The sequence below is a fragment of the Cajanus cajan genome, chromosome 1 (genome assembly GCF_000230855.2).
Source record: "Cajanus cajan strain Asha chromosome 1, NIPB_CcT2T_4, whole genome shotgun sequence".
Classification (NCBI taxonomy): Eukaryota; Viridiplantae; Streptophyta; class Magnoliopsida; order Fabales; family Fabaceae; genus Cajanus; species Cajanus cajan.
Window position 1 is genome coordinate 30,520,760 of NC_138517.1, and position 14,173 is coordinate 30,534,932.

General features: G+C 33.6%; 1 long non-coding RNA gene and 1 other non-coding gene across 2 annotated transcripts; one reads left to right on the top strand and one right to left on the bottom strand.

The window, feature by feature from the left end:
* The first annotated feature begins 1,097 nt into the window (after positions 1–1,097).
* On the top strand, positions 1,098–9,970 carry LOC114916089 (uncharacterized). The gene is made up of 3 exons (XR_003804411.2): positions 1,098–6,436; positions 6,622–6,723; positions 7,636–9,970. It is a non-coding gene; the product is annotated as an uncharacterized LOC114916089 (long non-coding RNA).
* LOC114916153 (small nucleolar RNA R71) lies at positions 2,639–2,745 on the bottom strand. The gene has a single exon (XR_003804492.1). It is a non-coding gene; the product is annotated as a small nucleolar RNA R71 (small nucleolar RNA).
* Positions 9,971–14,173: the final 4,203 nt, after the last annotated feature.

Sequence of the window (14,173 nt, forward strand, 5' to 3'; positions counted from 1 at the left end):
GTTGTAGTTGTAAATCTTAGAGGTGGGGGTTCTATGTCCATGGCCCTTAGCTTTGTTTCTCCGCTTTGGTTGGCCAAAGACAAAACTCTTCTTCATTTATATGTTTGTTTTTCTTTTGGAGACTATTATGGTGTAAAATATGAGGACAATTATATTTTCATATTCTATTTCTATTAAGTCCCGTGCATAATTGACCAAGTGTGAATCAGGCAATTAATTATGTTGAAATTATATTTAATAATATTTTTCTTCTCTATTTTGATAAAAATCTTTCTTATATGAAATGGTCTAGTATAATTTTTTTTATTCAAAGTTTTTTGAGATACGTAATAGGATAAAATACCTGAAATTTAGAAAAGGGTACATTTATGGTATACGACGCTAACAACTACATTTGACATTTTATGCTAAAAAAGAAAGTTGCAGGGACAACAAATTAAAGTTTGGTTGTTATTAAGGTGCTTTTCCATTAAGGAAATTTTAGATGATAGCCACGATATTATTATAATAGAAGTGTACCACCAAAATGTTAATAAAAAATAACACCAAAGGTTATTTTTAGGGGTTTCAATCTGTCCAAAATATGAATAGAAAAGGAAAAATGAATCCATATTTTGGTGGTTTATTATTGCCAGAAATTGTTGAATACATGTAGAAAAAAGTTCTATTTTGTGGCAGTGTATAATTGCCATAAGTAGTTGTAACATGGAGAAAAAAATAGCATTTTGTGGCTGTTTCAAACCGCCGAGTTTGTTGAATACATACAATACTAAATTGCATTTTGTGATGGTTTCTAGTAGCAAATACCAGCAACCAGATAAAATTTGCTACAAACTGGTTTTGGTGCATGTAGATACGACCATTTTAAATACTGGAAATACCATTTTTGGTGGTTTTTTTTTTTTAAATTGTGAGATTATGATTGTGTTTCATGTTTTGATGGAATTCATGGATCTAGACTTAGAACTGTGTTTTTGATTAAGTTTGTGTTGAATTAGGTTGATTGAGAGTTTGAATTTATTGTTGAACTGTGAAAATTTTACCGTATGGATTGAAACTTGAATTGATATTTTTCCGATTAAATTTCTGATTTTTAATTCTCTATTTTGTTGATTAAATACTGTGTTGAAATATTAAACATCTCTTTGCTAATTGTGTGGTAAAATACGAATTAAATGTGCTTGTATCTTTATGAAGAATGACCTATGTTATTTCTTGTATTGTAAATTTTTAAGGAAAATCTAGTTTACTTTTGATAGTGATTCGGCAATGCTATCAAAATGGTGTCTTTGTCGAGGACATAAGTCACTGTGTTATGATTTCATCATGCCTATTAACTATTTGATTAATTGTTTTTGTATCTACTAATCTTTGTGTTGAGTGTTAATGATTTGATTTTTTTTCCTTTTTATATCTATCTCTATATCTACCTCTATTTTCTTTTTGTCTCTATTTTGGTCTTTAACATAGGATGAAAATAGGGGAGAACAAAGGACTAGTAGGAGTAGTACAAATCAATGATATATCTATTTTTCGTCTCTAGACCCCAGTTAGAATTTTCATTTCTTGTTTGATTGAGGTGAAATTTGGTTTCCAAAGGTAAAACGTGATTCTAAGAAAACTAACCCCTTTTCGAGGTAATTTGATCTTAGAATTGCCAAATTCCTTCATCTTTTAGAAGTTTCAAAAAAATTTCTAATAGGGGTATTTTGGTCATTTGGTTGAAGTAGCTTTGATTGAGTTGAAATTTTGCCAAAATGCATCGAAAATTCATGCATCAAGGTGCTCATATCACAAGGCGATTGTAGGTAGTGAGGGTCATTTTTGCCAAATTCCTTTGTTTAAACCACTTTTCAATTTTTTTTTGTTTTTGACATTTTTAAAAATCATCAAAAAAATTAAAAATAATAGGAAATATGATATGAAATGATGTTCTAGTGTTGAAATATTTTTTAAAATTCATTTGGTAGAGTTTTCAATGTTATAGGATTTGTTACATGTATATTTGACTTTTTGTTGACTTTGACTTTTTGTTGACTTTTCAATTCTGTAGTTATGTGTGTGCCTTGTATGTGTTCCGTTATGTATGACTAGTTCTAATCTTGGAGTTTTGTGTGATTTTGATCTAGAGATAGAAATAACACTTCATAGGTTAAAAGTTAGGAATAATGATAATGTAGTTACTAGTCCTATAGTTATTAGTCCTAGTTTTGTTGATCCTTTTATTTCTGATTTTCATTCTTATAATTCTGAAAATTCTAAAACTAAAAATATGGATAACAATCGTGAGTTGACCTTGAAAGAAGTGACTACACCTAATGTTGTGTATCAACTATGGTGTGTCCAATATCCTAAAAATCAAGTTAATTACGAGCTTAAATATGAGCCAATCCATTTGTTTAAGTTTCATGGACTTGCAGTTGAAGATCCTCATAAGAATTTAAAGGAGTTCTATGAAGTTTGTTCCACCATGAGACCTCAAGGAGTGCTAGAAGATCATGTCAAAATGAAGACATTTCCTTTATCTTTGGATGGTGCTACAAAAGATTGACTTTACTTTTTACCAGTAACCATCACTACATGGCATGAGATGAAGAGATAGTTCCTTAAAAAAAATTTCCCTACCCCTAGAACTGCAATAATTAGAAAAGAGATTTATGGAATAAGATAGCAAAATGGTGAGACTTTGTATGAGTACTAGGAGAGATTCAACAAGTTGTGTGACAGTTATTCTCATCACCAAATTAGTGAGCAATCGTTACTGGAATATTTCTATGAGGGATTTGTATTGATGGATAGGAGCATGATTAATGCAGCTAATGGAGGAGCATTGATGGATAAAATACCACTTGTTGCAAGGCAACTCATTACAAACATGACATCTAATACTCAACAATTTGTATTCAGATGAGATGTTAAGGGAGTAAATAACTTGGCAACTAGTGCTAGTGTTGGTGTTGGTTTTGTTTCTGATACAAATAATCAAAGGTGGGGAAATAAGTTGAATGACCATGGTGAGGCATCTAGCAATTGGCCAATAACAACATGAAAGTGCAGTAATCAAGTTTCTAGCAAGAGTATGTGGCATTTGTGCTTCCAAAAAACATCCTTCAGATGCATGTCCTATGTTATAAGAAACAAATGCTAATGTTTCTAGAATGTACATTAGATAGTCAACAATATAGACCTCCACAACAACAATAACAAAATTATAATTCACTCTCAGACATACAATCTTGGTTGGAGAGATCATCCAAACTTGAAATGGGGAAACAACCACAACAACAACAACAAATACCATTCCAACTTGTAAGTACTAGCCTCCATTCAAGCAACAACAACCTTCTCCTCCTACATGAAAGAGTAGTCTTTCATTTAAAGACATGATGCAACAGATGGTTGCCAACAACATGTAGTTTCAACAAGAATATGATTGCCAATGTCCAAGATATGAAGACTTAAGATTGGATAATTGGTCACTACAATCAATCAACTCCAATCACAAGGTTCTAGTAATCTTCCTTCCCAAATAGTCATGAATCCAAAAGGGAATGTTAGTTCCATTATCTTGAGGAGTGGCAAGGAGTTACCACAACTTCCAAAGTAGCAATTAAGTGCAGTACTAGACTTTGATTCTTCAATTGTCATTGTAGAAAAAAAAAATGATGATGTAGTAGCTGTGAAAAATCAGATTCCTCTTCCTTTCCCAAATAGAGCAGTAGCAACAAAGAAGATATTTGAGGCAGATAATGAGCTGCTAGACATGTTTAAAAAGGTGAAAGTCAATATTCCTCTCCTTGATGCTATCTGACAGATTCCAAAATATGCTAAATTCCTTAAGGAATTGTGTACCAACAAGAGAAGGTGTGTGTAGTTGCCTAGGAATCCTATCACCCTCCTTGGACCCCTTTTAGCTGTAACTTTTCTAGAACCTTCCCACCTCTTTTTAAATAGAGACCGTCTCTAATGCCCCTTGCTACCATTCCAAAGTCTAAAAAAAATTTCAAATTAAGAGAGTGCTAGTGAGAGAAAGTATTGATAGAAGGGAGAAAAAAAATGGATAGGAAGATCCTCCCACTACTTGTCACACCTAAGAGAGGTATGGGTGGGGAGGGATTTTTGCTTCATCATAGTCTTGTTTCTATGGGCGAGATGCGAAAGGTTTTGGCTCCCAAAATCCTCTCACTCTTAATTGATTTTATAGATTCTTGTATATGTGAATGAATCATTATATTAGTAAACTGTTTGATCCTTTTTGTTTGGTTAAAAATATGGAAATTTTACCGCCTATCTATTTTGTTATATCTATAATAGTGTGTTTGGATGGAGAATTTAAATGGAATAATTCATTTATTTGAAGAATTTCAAATTCTTTGAGGTGATATACCTTGTTTAGATGAAAAATTTCTAAAGAATTTGAAATTCAAGCATTTATAAAATTCCTTGAAATAATAGAATTTCAAATTCTTCCAAAAGAGTAAGAATTTGAAATTCTTCATATTTTTTTCTTCTTATTTCACTTGTATATTTTATCTTATCTCTTATCTCTTCATGTTTTTAATTATTGAATATTCAAAATATATTTATAATTATTAAATATTATTTAATATTAATTTTTAGAATTATTAAATATTTAAAAATTAGCTAATATTTATTTTTATAAAATTTAATTTAAAAATTTCAACATATAAATATATTTTTTAAATTAATTTTATCATGGTGGAATCAAATTATCATATCCAACCTAATAATTTAAAATTTAAGAAATTTGAATTGATTTATCCAAACAAAATATTTTAAGAATGATAGAAATTGAAATCAAAGTAATTCAAATACCAAGAATTTAAAATTCTTTGAATTTGTAAAATTCTTCATCCAAACACACCATAAATGTTCCTGTGTTTTAAAAATGCTTGCATGCCACATTCTGTACATTTAATTTTTTGGATCTATGTTTTTGTTAAATTTTATGAGTTTGTATGGTTCAACAATGGTGTGGAATAAGTAGTATAAAGATGAAAGAAAAATGGTGCATGATGAGTCTTATAGTAACTTAAGCATTTTGCGTGGAAAAGTTGTATTTTTACTTCCCTTTTTCAAACATTTCATTTAGTCTTCACATGGATTTAAAGAGCATAATCTCTACTTTCTTGTGTTTGTTTAGGATCTGGAAAAGATCTCCAGATGAGAGAGTTATGACACTCCGAATAAGGCCTTGTCATAAAATCGTTTTTTTAAAGCTGCCCAGCAAAACATGTCTTTATGAAATATAATATTAAAATTAATTATTTCTTAGCCGAATGTTATTTGAGAGATAAAAATTTATTGGTTTTATTAAATAAAATAAATAAAATCAGTCAACTTTGGGTTGAGTCAAATGTAATGTAGTGTTACACACAACACTATTAAATGAAGATAATATATGACGAATTTCAATTAAATGATGGTAAAAAAATATTTACAATGTTGGAGAATAAATTATTTTTTACTTTTATAATTAAATTGATGACCATTTTATTTAAAACTTAACATCTATATATTATGTTACATCAAATATTTCAATCGAGTTTGATACTCGTTGGCGTTGATGCTAGAACAAGAGTATGGGCATATTAAGGTCTGAAGCCAAAACAATAAATAATATAATTAAAAGCATTAATTGCATAGTCAAATGAATTACAATAATTACGTCAATGTGAAGTCATTAATAGTTACCACATTTGTTAGTAATAGTCATTATCTATAGTTGGCAAAATGCCAAGATTGCTTTCTTTCTTCACATTCACATTCAATGTTCTTTACTCATTCAAAAAAATCATAACTCATCAAAAAAAAATATTTAATGTTCCTTTTTGTTTAAGTACTTATGTTTCTTTTTAATTGTTATTTTTTTTATAGAACTTTTTTTCTATTTATTTATCTTTTTAAAGTTAAAAAAATTAATTACATTTTTGTTAATTATATATTTACATTTACCTAACTTTTAATTAATTTAAACATTAACCAGATGTATGTATTTATTATCGAGAAAAATGAAAGAAAATATAATAAAAACATCATAATTATTTAATAAAAAATAGAAAAATTTATTATGTTTCATAATTCGTGTTTAACAATTTTAAATGAGGATTAAAATAGAACGGAGGTAGTATGTATTAACATATATACTTGCGAATTTTTTTCTTATAACATATTCTTTGCTTGCATAATTGGCCTTCTCAATCGATCTAATTGGTTGACCAATTCTTTCATTAAGTCACACATATAATTGTTTTATTGACCAGAAAGCAAAATCATGATAAATTCGATTGGAGGAAGAAAGAAGAAACTAGAAAATGAAGAAAAGATGGAATCAATGTCATTGAAAAAGAGGATAGAACTTGCTCAAAAAGAAATAGAGGTTTTAAGGAAGGAAATAGAAGACCTTAAGACATGGGTACGTATATCTTCTTTTAGTTCTTTCACCATAACTTTACTTTCAAATTTTTAGTTTTTTTTTTCAGTTAATTAATATTTTTCAAGCTCTTTAATTCTCAAAATAGGCGTGTCTACACGGTAAATGTAAATTTCTGAATCTTTTTTGTTTTATTTCTTTCTATTGAAGTCTTTATTTTTCCACAGGTTGGTATGATAGAGACCATGAAAGACGAACAATTAAAGGAATATTTAGAAAATCACGCTGAAGAATTAAAATTGACAAAGGGTCAAAAGATCAAGAATAAGGTAAGATAGTTTGATATTATTTAAAGATGAAAAGATAGAATTTGGGAGGAAGTTTAGAAGAAGAATCGTAATAATGTAAACTTTTAATTTTTTATTTATCCCAGATTCGAAATTTTTACTCATTCAAAAGAAATTAATTGAAATAATTGAAAGTATAATTTTTTTTATTTCACATTATTTATGATAAATTTCTTGACTTTCATAACAACTATCTTAAAAAGTAACACAAATGATATTTTAATAGTTGATAGTTTAAAAATTTTTGTAGACTATTAGTTCAATTACAATTAAACTCATTTCATATAAACTAATAAATATTCAAATAATTAATTAATTTCATTATTTTTTTAGTAGATTACATTTCTTTCTTTAAGATACACAAATATTATATTTCTCTCTTTTCTTATTCTAAAAAATTTAGGTCCTTGCCTTGACACTCTAATGTATGACTCCTTATCTTTTAAATTTAATTTTCACTAAAACATTATTAAGTTTCATTAAAAAAAATAAAATTATTAACAAAATATTTTTTATACTAATACCCCTATAAAAAATGCAAAATATTACACTACTCTTTTTTCTTTTATAACACCCCAGATTTCTTAAATAAAAGAAAACAAAAAATTAAAATATTAATTAAGGTGTTTTGAAAATTAAAAATAAGTTGATAGGTTTGAATTAAGTACTAATTATAGTGTAAAAATGATTTTAAAATTAGATGTTAGCTTCAATAAAATAATAGTTATAAGTATTATAAGAATAGTTTTGAAAATAAAAAGATTAAACCGATAGCTTGTGTTTTTGAAATAAAAAATGTTTAAACTATTAGGTTTGGTCTCTAAAGTCTCCTAATATTCCTATCTTTTATTTTATCTCTTTGAATACTCTTCTTTTGTTATAAACCTTATGTAGAGGAGCTTGGATCTGGCGGAGAAAGAGATCACACTGTAGCGTTCTCACCTTCATAGAAGCATTTTCCAAGCAAGGGATAGTGAAACTATCTCACTCATGTGAAATAAATGTGGGTAGTGGAATTGTCCCTCAATCTTGTAAGTTCTATGATGTGAGTTTTGGAGGGATTTTGAACACTCAAAAGTTGTGTTGAATCTATATGTGATTTGGTAGGAGTATGTGTTATGCTTATTGTATACTTGATCATTGTACTTTTGATTGAATTGAGTTCGATGATGGGTTTGCTTTCACAATTGGGATGGTACCCTAAAAGCATGGGTGTAAGTTGAACGTGCATTGAAATTGAACATGACCTAGTTGAATATGTTTATGGTCGTCTTAAGTGTAACATAGATGTGCTAGGTTTAGCCACAAACATTCTTCTTTTAAACGCATAATTAGGCTTATTGGTATTTATAAGAGTTTGAGCATTAGATGCTACATAACTAATGGTTTTAGAATTACTCAAAAAGATGTTTAGAACTCAAGATATGATCAAATTAGTGAATAAATAGTAAGTTGTCAAAGTTAGAAAACTATTTCATATTCTCTGTAATATAAGAATTGTAGATAATTTTATTATCTTTCAAATGAGAAAAAAAAAAGTTAACTTTATATCATTAGTATAACTATATATCATGTTTATACTTCATAAAGGTCATAGATGCATAAGAGAAAATAAAGAAAAAAAAAATAGAAATGTATATATATTAAGTAGGAAACCTTAAAAAATATGAAGAAAGTTTAATATAATTGAGGACATATTTTGTCAAGTATATATTTGTGATACCTTCTACCCCACATGCTATAATACACAAATAATAAAAATTGAATAACATAACTTTATAAATAAAACTAAATGTATTCAAGTAGGAAACATCACATTATTAACTTAACAAAATAACATACTCAGCTGAAATTACAAGGAAATAAAACTAATATTTTTCAAAATAATTTAACAAAACAACATCCTAGTCTAGTCGTAGAAAGCTTCTAACTATGTCCCGATATCATATATCTTATCAGAGCAATCCAACATGAAGCCTAAGCCTCATTGCCAATATCTTTAGGGTCATGTTGATCATCAGTTGCAAAATCAACACAAGAGCAATAACAAAGACAAAGAAAGTGAAAAATATCTCACTTTAACTCACGTTGTAAGAACGTAAATCAAATAGTCAAACACAAACAAGACATATAACAAAGCATAGCCATACACACTTCTCACTCTAGCTCATGGAATGAAATAAATAATGAATAGCCACACAAACTCCATTTATAGAATAGCATTGTATTTATGACTTGTACTACCTCAACATATAATACAAATATAATAAAGAAGAAAATTATTTATAACTTGAGTAAAACGGTTCACATATAAAACACTCCTAAACATCCAACCAATTTGAAACAAAATTTAAAAAACAGAAACTTTACAATTGTATCCTGTCGCCACCGGCCCGAACGGGCTTTCGGCATTCGCGAAGGATGGTTGGACTCGTTTATTTGTTTAAAAATATGGATTGCTAGAATGACGTATTCTCAAACTGAGACCTTGTCAAACGAGCAATTTTATTAAATGATTCACCAATCCATATTAATCCCAAGCGGGACCCTCCATGGATTAGTGGTTTTCGCAAAAGGAGGGGTTCGTGGAGTCGCCACCAATGTTTTACTCAAAACATTGGAAAAAGGGATAAGGCAATTGATTTTTACAAATCAACTTTGGCCATTACAACCAGAGTTGGGTAAGGGAGTCGGTTACGCGTGGGGAAGGTGTTAGCACCCCACAGCGCCCCTTTCGGGTTCCCTATGACAGATTATTTTCTAAAATAACAGCGTAAAATTACTAAATTACCCCTATTTATTCTAAGCAATTATAAATTAACTATCTACATGATGACAGTTTAAATATGCACACAGAAAGCAGTAAAAGGAAGGATTTAAGAAGAAACCTCTTGAAGCGTGCTTTTATATATTGAGTGAAACTGAGAAGCTTTTTGGCGTTCCCTCGCTCTACAAGCTCGCTCGCTCCTTCCTAAAAAACTTTTAACTATGGAAATCCGGAGGATTTCCCTTTGACTAGGTTCGATCCTCAAGCAAAATGGCTCGGGGCTCAAGAACTTTGTCGGATCAACTCTCCAAGTGATTTCTAGGGCAGAACACTGCTCAAAAACCCCAGAATACTCAAGGAGAGGGTTAAAACTATCTGAAAAAGTGTGGAATGACGTCCAATTGACGTCATATTTATAGGGAATAGGCGCAATACGGCCTACGGAAGCAATACGGCCGTATTGAAATTTTTGAACTTCAATACGGCCGTATTGAGTTCAATACGGCCGTATTGAAATTCAGAAATTTCAATGCGGCCGTATTGAGTTCAATACGGCTGTATTGAAGCTTCAATACGGCCGTATTGATTTCAGTACGGCCATATTGAAGTTTCAGAAACTTCAATACGCCGTATTGAGTTCACTGCGGCCGTATTGAAGCTTCAATACGGCCGTATTAAGTTTAGTACGGCCGTATTGGGCTTCATTCCCTCCACTTCCTTATTTTGGGCTATTCTGAGACCTCTAGACCTACAGAGAACCCTCCTAGGGCCTTCCAGGAGTCCTTCTGGCTGATCTTCCTTCAGTCTTCGAGAGTCTTCAAGCTTTATTTCCGACCCGGACAATTTTAGGGGTCTACAGCTGCCCCCCCTTTACTTAGTCAAACGGTCTTTTGGTGTACCGGCTGACAAGTAAAGGAGTTGACCCAATTGTCCGGGTGATGCGCCGACCTTCTGACTTGTAACGTCTTCCGGTGGAAAATTGTTGAGTAACCTCTCCAGGTTGTTGCATACCTCGGCGCTCCTGACAACCTCGGTAGCTAAGTTTACCCTCTTCAGGTCCTGCCTCTTAACATTCAGCAGTTGAGTTTACCCTCTCCAGGTCCTGCCTCTTAACATTCAGCAGTGTGAGTTTACCCTCTCCAGGTCCTGCCTCTTAACATTCAGCAGTGTGAGTTTACCCTCTCCAGGTCCTGCCTCTTAACATTCAGCAGTGTGAGTTTACCCTCTCCAGGTCCTGCCTCTTAACATTCAGCAGTGTGAGTTTACCCTCTCCAGGTCCTGCCTCTTAACATTCAGCAGTGTGAGTTTACCCTCTCCAGGTCCTGCCTCTTAACATTCAGCAGTGTGAGTTTACCCTCTCCAGGTCCTGCCTCTTGACATTCAGCAGTTGAGTATTGCCTCTCCAGGCCCTGCCTCTTAACATTCAGCAGTCGAGTATTGCCTCTCCAGGCCTGCTTCCGTGTATTCTGATCACTTCGGCAATGATTTGATATGATTTTTGTCTCCACAGTCCACGATGCTACTTCGACGGTTTTTCTGATTTTGTGCCGCTGAGGGCTGGATAACGCAGGGATCCGTCTAGGGGATGTGCAGTCATTCATAGGTTCTTGTGCCCCAACTTGCATTGCATTGTTGGTACCCATGGGGAATTTTTGACTCCTTGGGGTGTAGACACAGATGCTCTCTCTCTGAGTTGAGCGATGCCTTATGTTTGGCTGACGTCCTTTTGACGTGGGTGGAGTATCCCGGTTGTCCTTATTCGGGTATCTCTTTTGGATTTTCTGATTTTTGTAGCCTCTGTGTAGGCTGTTTATCCGCTGGGGATTTTGTCATTCATTTCTTGACTGGCCTCTTCTGTTAGGCAAATGATCTTGATGTTTGGTGCTTGGCTGGATGCCACATTCCGTTTGGGGAATATTTATTGATATTTTTTTTTTCCTTTTTTTTGGAAGAGTGCCTCTGAGTAGGCGAATTATCTTGATGTTCAGTGTTCGGCTGAGTGCCGGATTCCTCTTGGGGAATGGTTATTGATCTTTTTGTGATTTTTCTTGAAGGGGTGCCTCTGAGTAGGCGACTGGGGATTTAGGGATCTTATGTATCCCAGAGTATTATTTAGGAAGCCTCTGCAGGCTTAGCCTCACTCAACGCTTGAGCTGGAGAGCTATCTTCACTGAGGAAGTTTAAGTCCTTTGACTTGTATATACTGTTTGGATGATCGCACTTCCATTGGGGATTGCGTCGATCTTGCTTTGATAGCTCTCGCTGGGGATTTTCCCGTGAGCTTGAGCTGAGGTTCCCTCTGGGGAGTATTATTTCTGCGAGCCTCTCCAGGCTCAATCATTCTGCATACTGTGGAGGATGTGGAGTATTATTTTGGTAAGCCTCTCCAGGCTTAGTTATTCTGTACAAACTGTTTGTTGGATTTTCTATATCCTTGCCTTTTTTCATTTTCGGCTTTTTCTGTATTTTGCCTTTTCTTCTGATTTGGCTTTTTCTGTATTTTGCCTTTTTTATGTTTTTGGCTTTTGCTGTACAGAAATTAAAAGTGCTAAAGAAATTAAATTCAGTTATTATGAGAGAGTATTATTTCGGCAAGCCTCTCCAGGCTCAGTTATTTTGCAGAAGTATTATTTCGGCAAGCCTCTCCAGGCTCAATTATTCTGAAGGAGTATTATTTCGACAAGCCTCTCCAGGCTCAATTATTCTGAAGGAGTATTATTTCGACAAGCCTCTCCAGGCTCAATTATTCTGTGGGAGTATTATTTCGACAAGCCTCTCCAGGCTCAATTATTCTGTGGGAGTATTATTTCGACAAGCCTCTCCAGGCTCAATTATTCTGTATGATGCTGTTGATTTTCTGAATCTTTGTATTTTGCTTGCTGCTGTCATACACAAGCAATTTTCTATTTTTCTATTTTATGTAATTGCCTCATGATAAGGTCTTTGAATGTGCAACTGATATGTGTGATGCATGCAATACAATTTTTTATTTTTGTTCATTTATTTAGAAAAGTGAGTGGCTCTCCCTATCCTCTTCTTTTTTTTGGAGGAGTTTCTGTCATAGACGCGAGGGAGGACTTTTGTGAGCCTTTTATGCAGGAGATTATGGATTTTACAGGAACCCCTCCAATTTTCTTTATTGACCGATTATTAAGGACTCTCATACAATTTTTAGAAATACCAATTTAAAGGCATAATCACATGGTCAAGAGAGAAAAGAAATGAATGGATATTTTATTAATATTCACAAATGTTTTTACAGAAAGATGTACAGAAGGAATTTCCGAAGAATGGCTGGCCAGGGTAGGCTATATACATTTTAGCTTTAAACAATTATATCTGTAATTGTCGACCTTCCCGTTCCCCTAATTGCTTCGGGTGAGATGCCTGAGCCAGGAGTGTAGATACTGCAAGACGCTTGCTTCTAGAAGATTATCACTTGTACCGCCTTTCGGTTTTCGATTCAAGTGATCGTTGCTTGCTTTGTTTTTACATCTTATTCTTTTGCCCCTAATTTTTGCCTAGGACGTATCCTAGCGGGGATAATTTTGCCTTTGTTTTGCCTAGTACCCTTGTACTGGCGGGCTTTTTGTTTTGCCCTAATTTTTGCCTAGGATGCCCTTTTTGGGTTTTCATCCTAGCGGGCTTGTGCAAGCAACGTCTTCAAGCATAATACTTCTTTACCACGTCAGCGTTGACTGGGTATTGAAGTTCTTCTCCGTCCATGTTTGTGAGGATCAGTGCTCCTCCGGAGAAGGCTCGCTTTACTACGTACGGTCCTTCGTAATTCGGGGCCCACTTTCCGATTTTGTCCTTTTGAGCTGGTAGCAATTTCTTCATCACTAGCTCTCCCTCATGGTAGACTCGAGGGTGGACTTTCTTGTCAAAAGCCTTTTTGATCTTCCTCTGATAGGCTTGACCATGGCATATGGCGTTCAGCCGTTTCTCTTCAATGAGGTTCAACTGGTCATACCGGCTTTGAACCCATTCTGCCTTGGAAAGTTTTGCTTCCATGATTACTCTCAGAGAAGGTATTTCGACTTCAACAGGCAGAACTGCCTCCATTCCATAAACAAGGGAAAATGGAGTAGCTCCTGTGGATGTACGTACTGAAGTCCTGTATCCATGGAGAGCAAAGGGTAACATATCATGCCAGTCTTTGAATGAGACAACCATCTTTTGTACTATTTTCTTGATATTCTTATTGGCTGCCTCGACTGCCCCATTCATTTTTGGTCGGTATGGGGAAGAGTTGTGGTGTTGGATCTTGAACTCTTGGCACAGTTCTTCCACCATCTTGTTGTTTAGATTGGATCCATTATCAGTGATGATTTTGTCGGGAATACCGTATCTGCATATGATATTCTTTCTGATGAAGGATGTTACCACCTTTCGGGTCACATGAGCATATGATGCCGCTTCTACCCATTTGGTGAAATAGTCAATGGCCACAAGGATGAATCTGTGTCCATTGGATGCCTTTGGTTCGATGGGTCCAATAACATCCATGCCCCACATTGCAAATGGCCAAGGTGAAGCCAACACATTGAGTGGCGTTGGTGGGACATGAATATTGTCGGCGTATGCTTGACATTTGTGGCATTTCCGAACGTATTGGTAACAATCCCTTTCCATGGTCGACCAATAGTACCCTGCCCTAAGGAT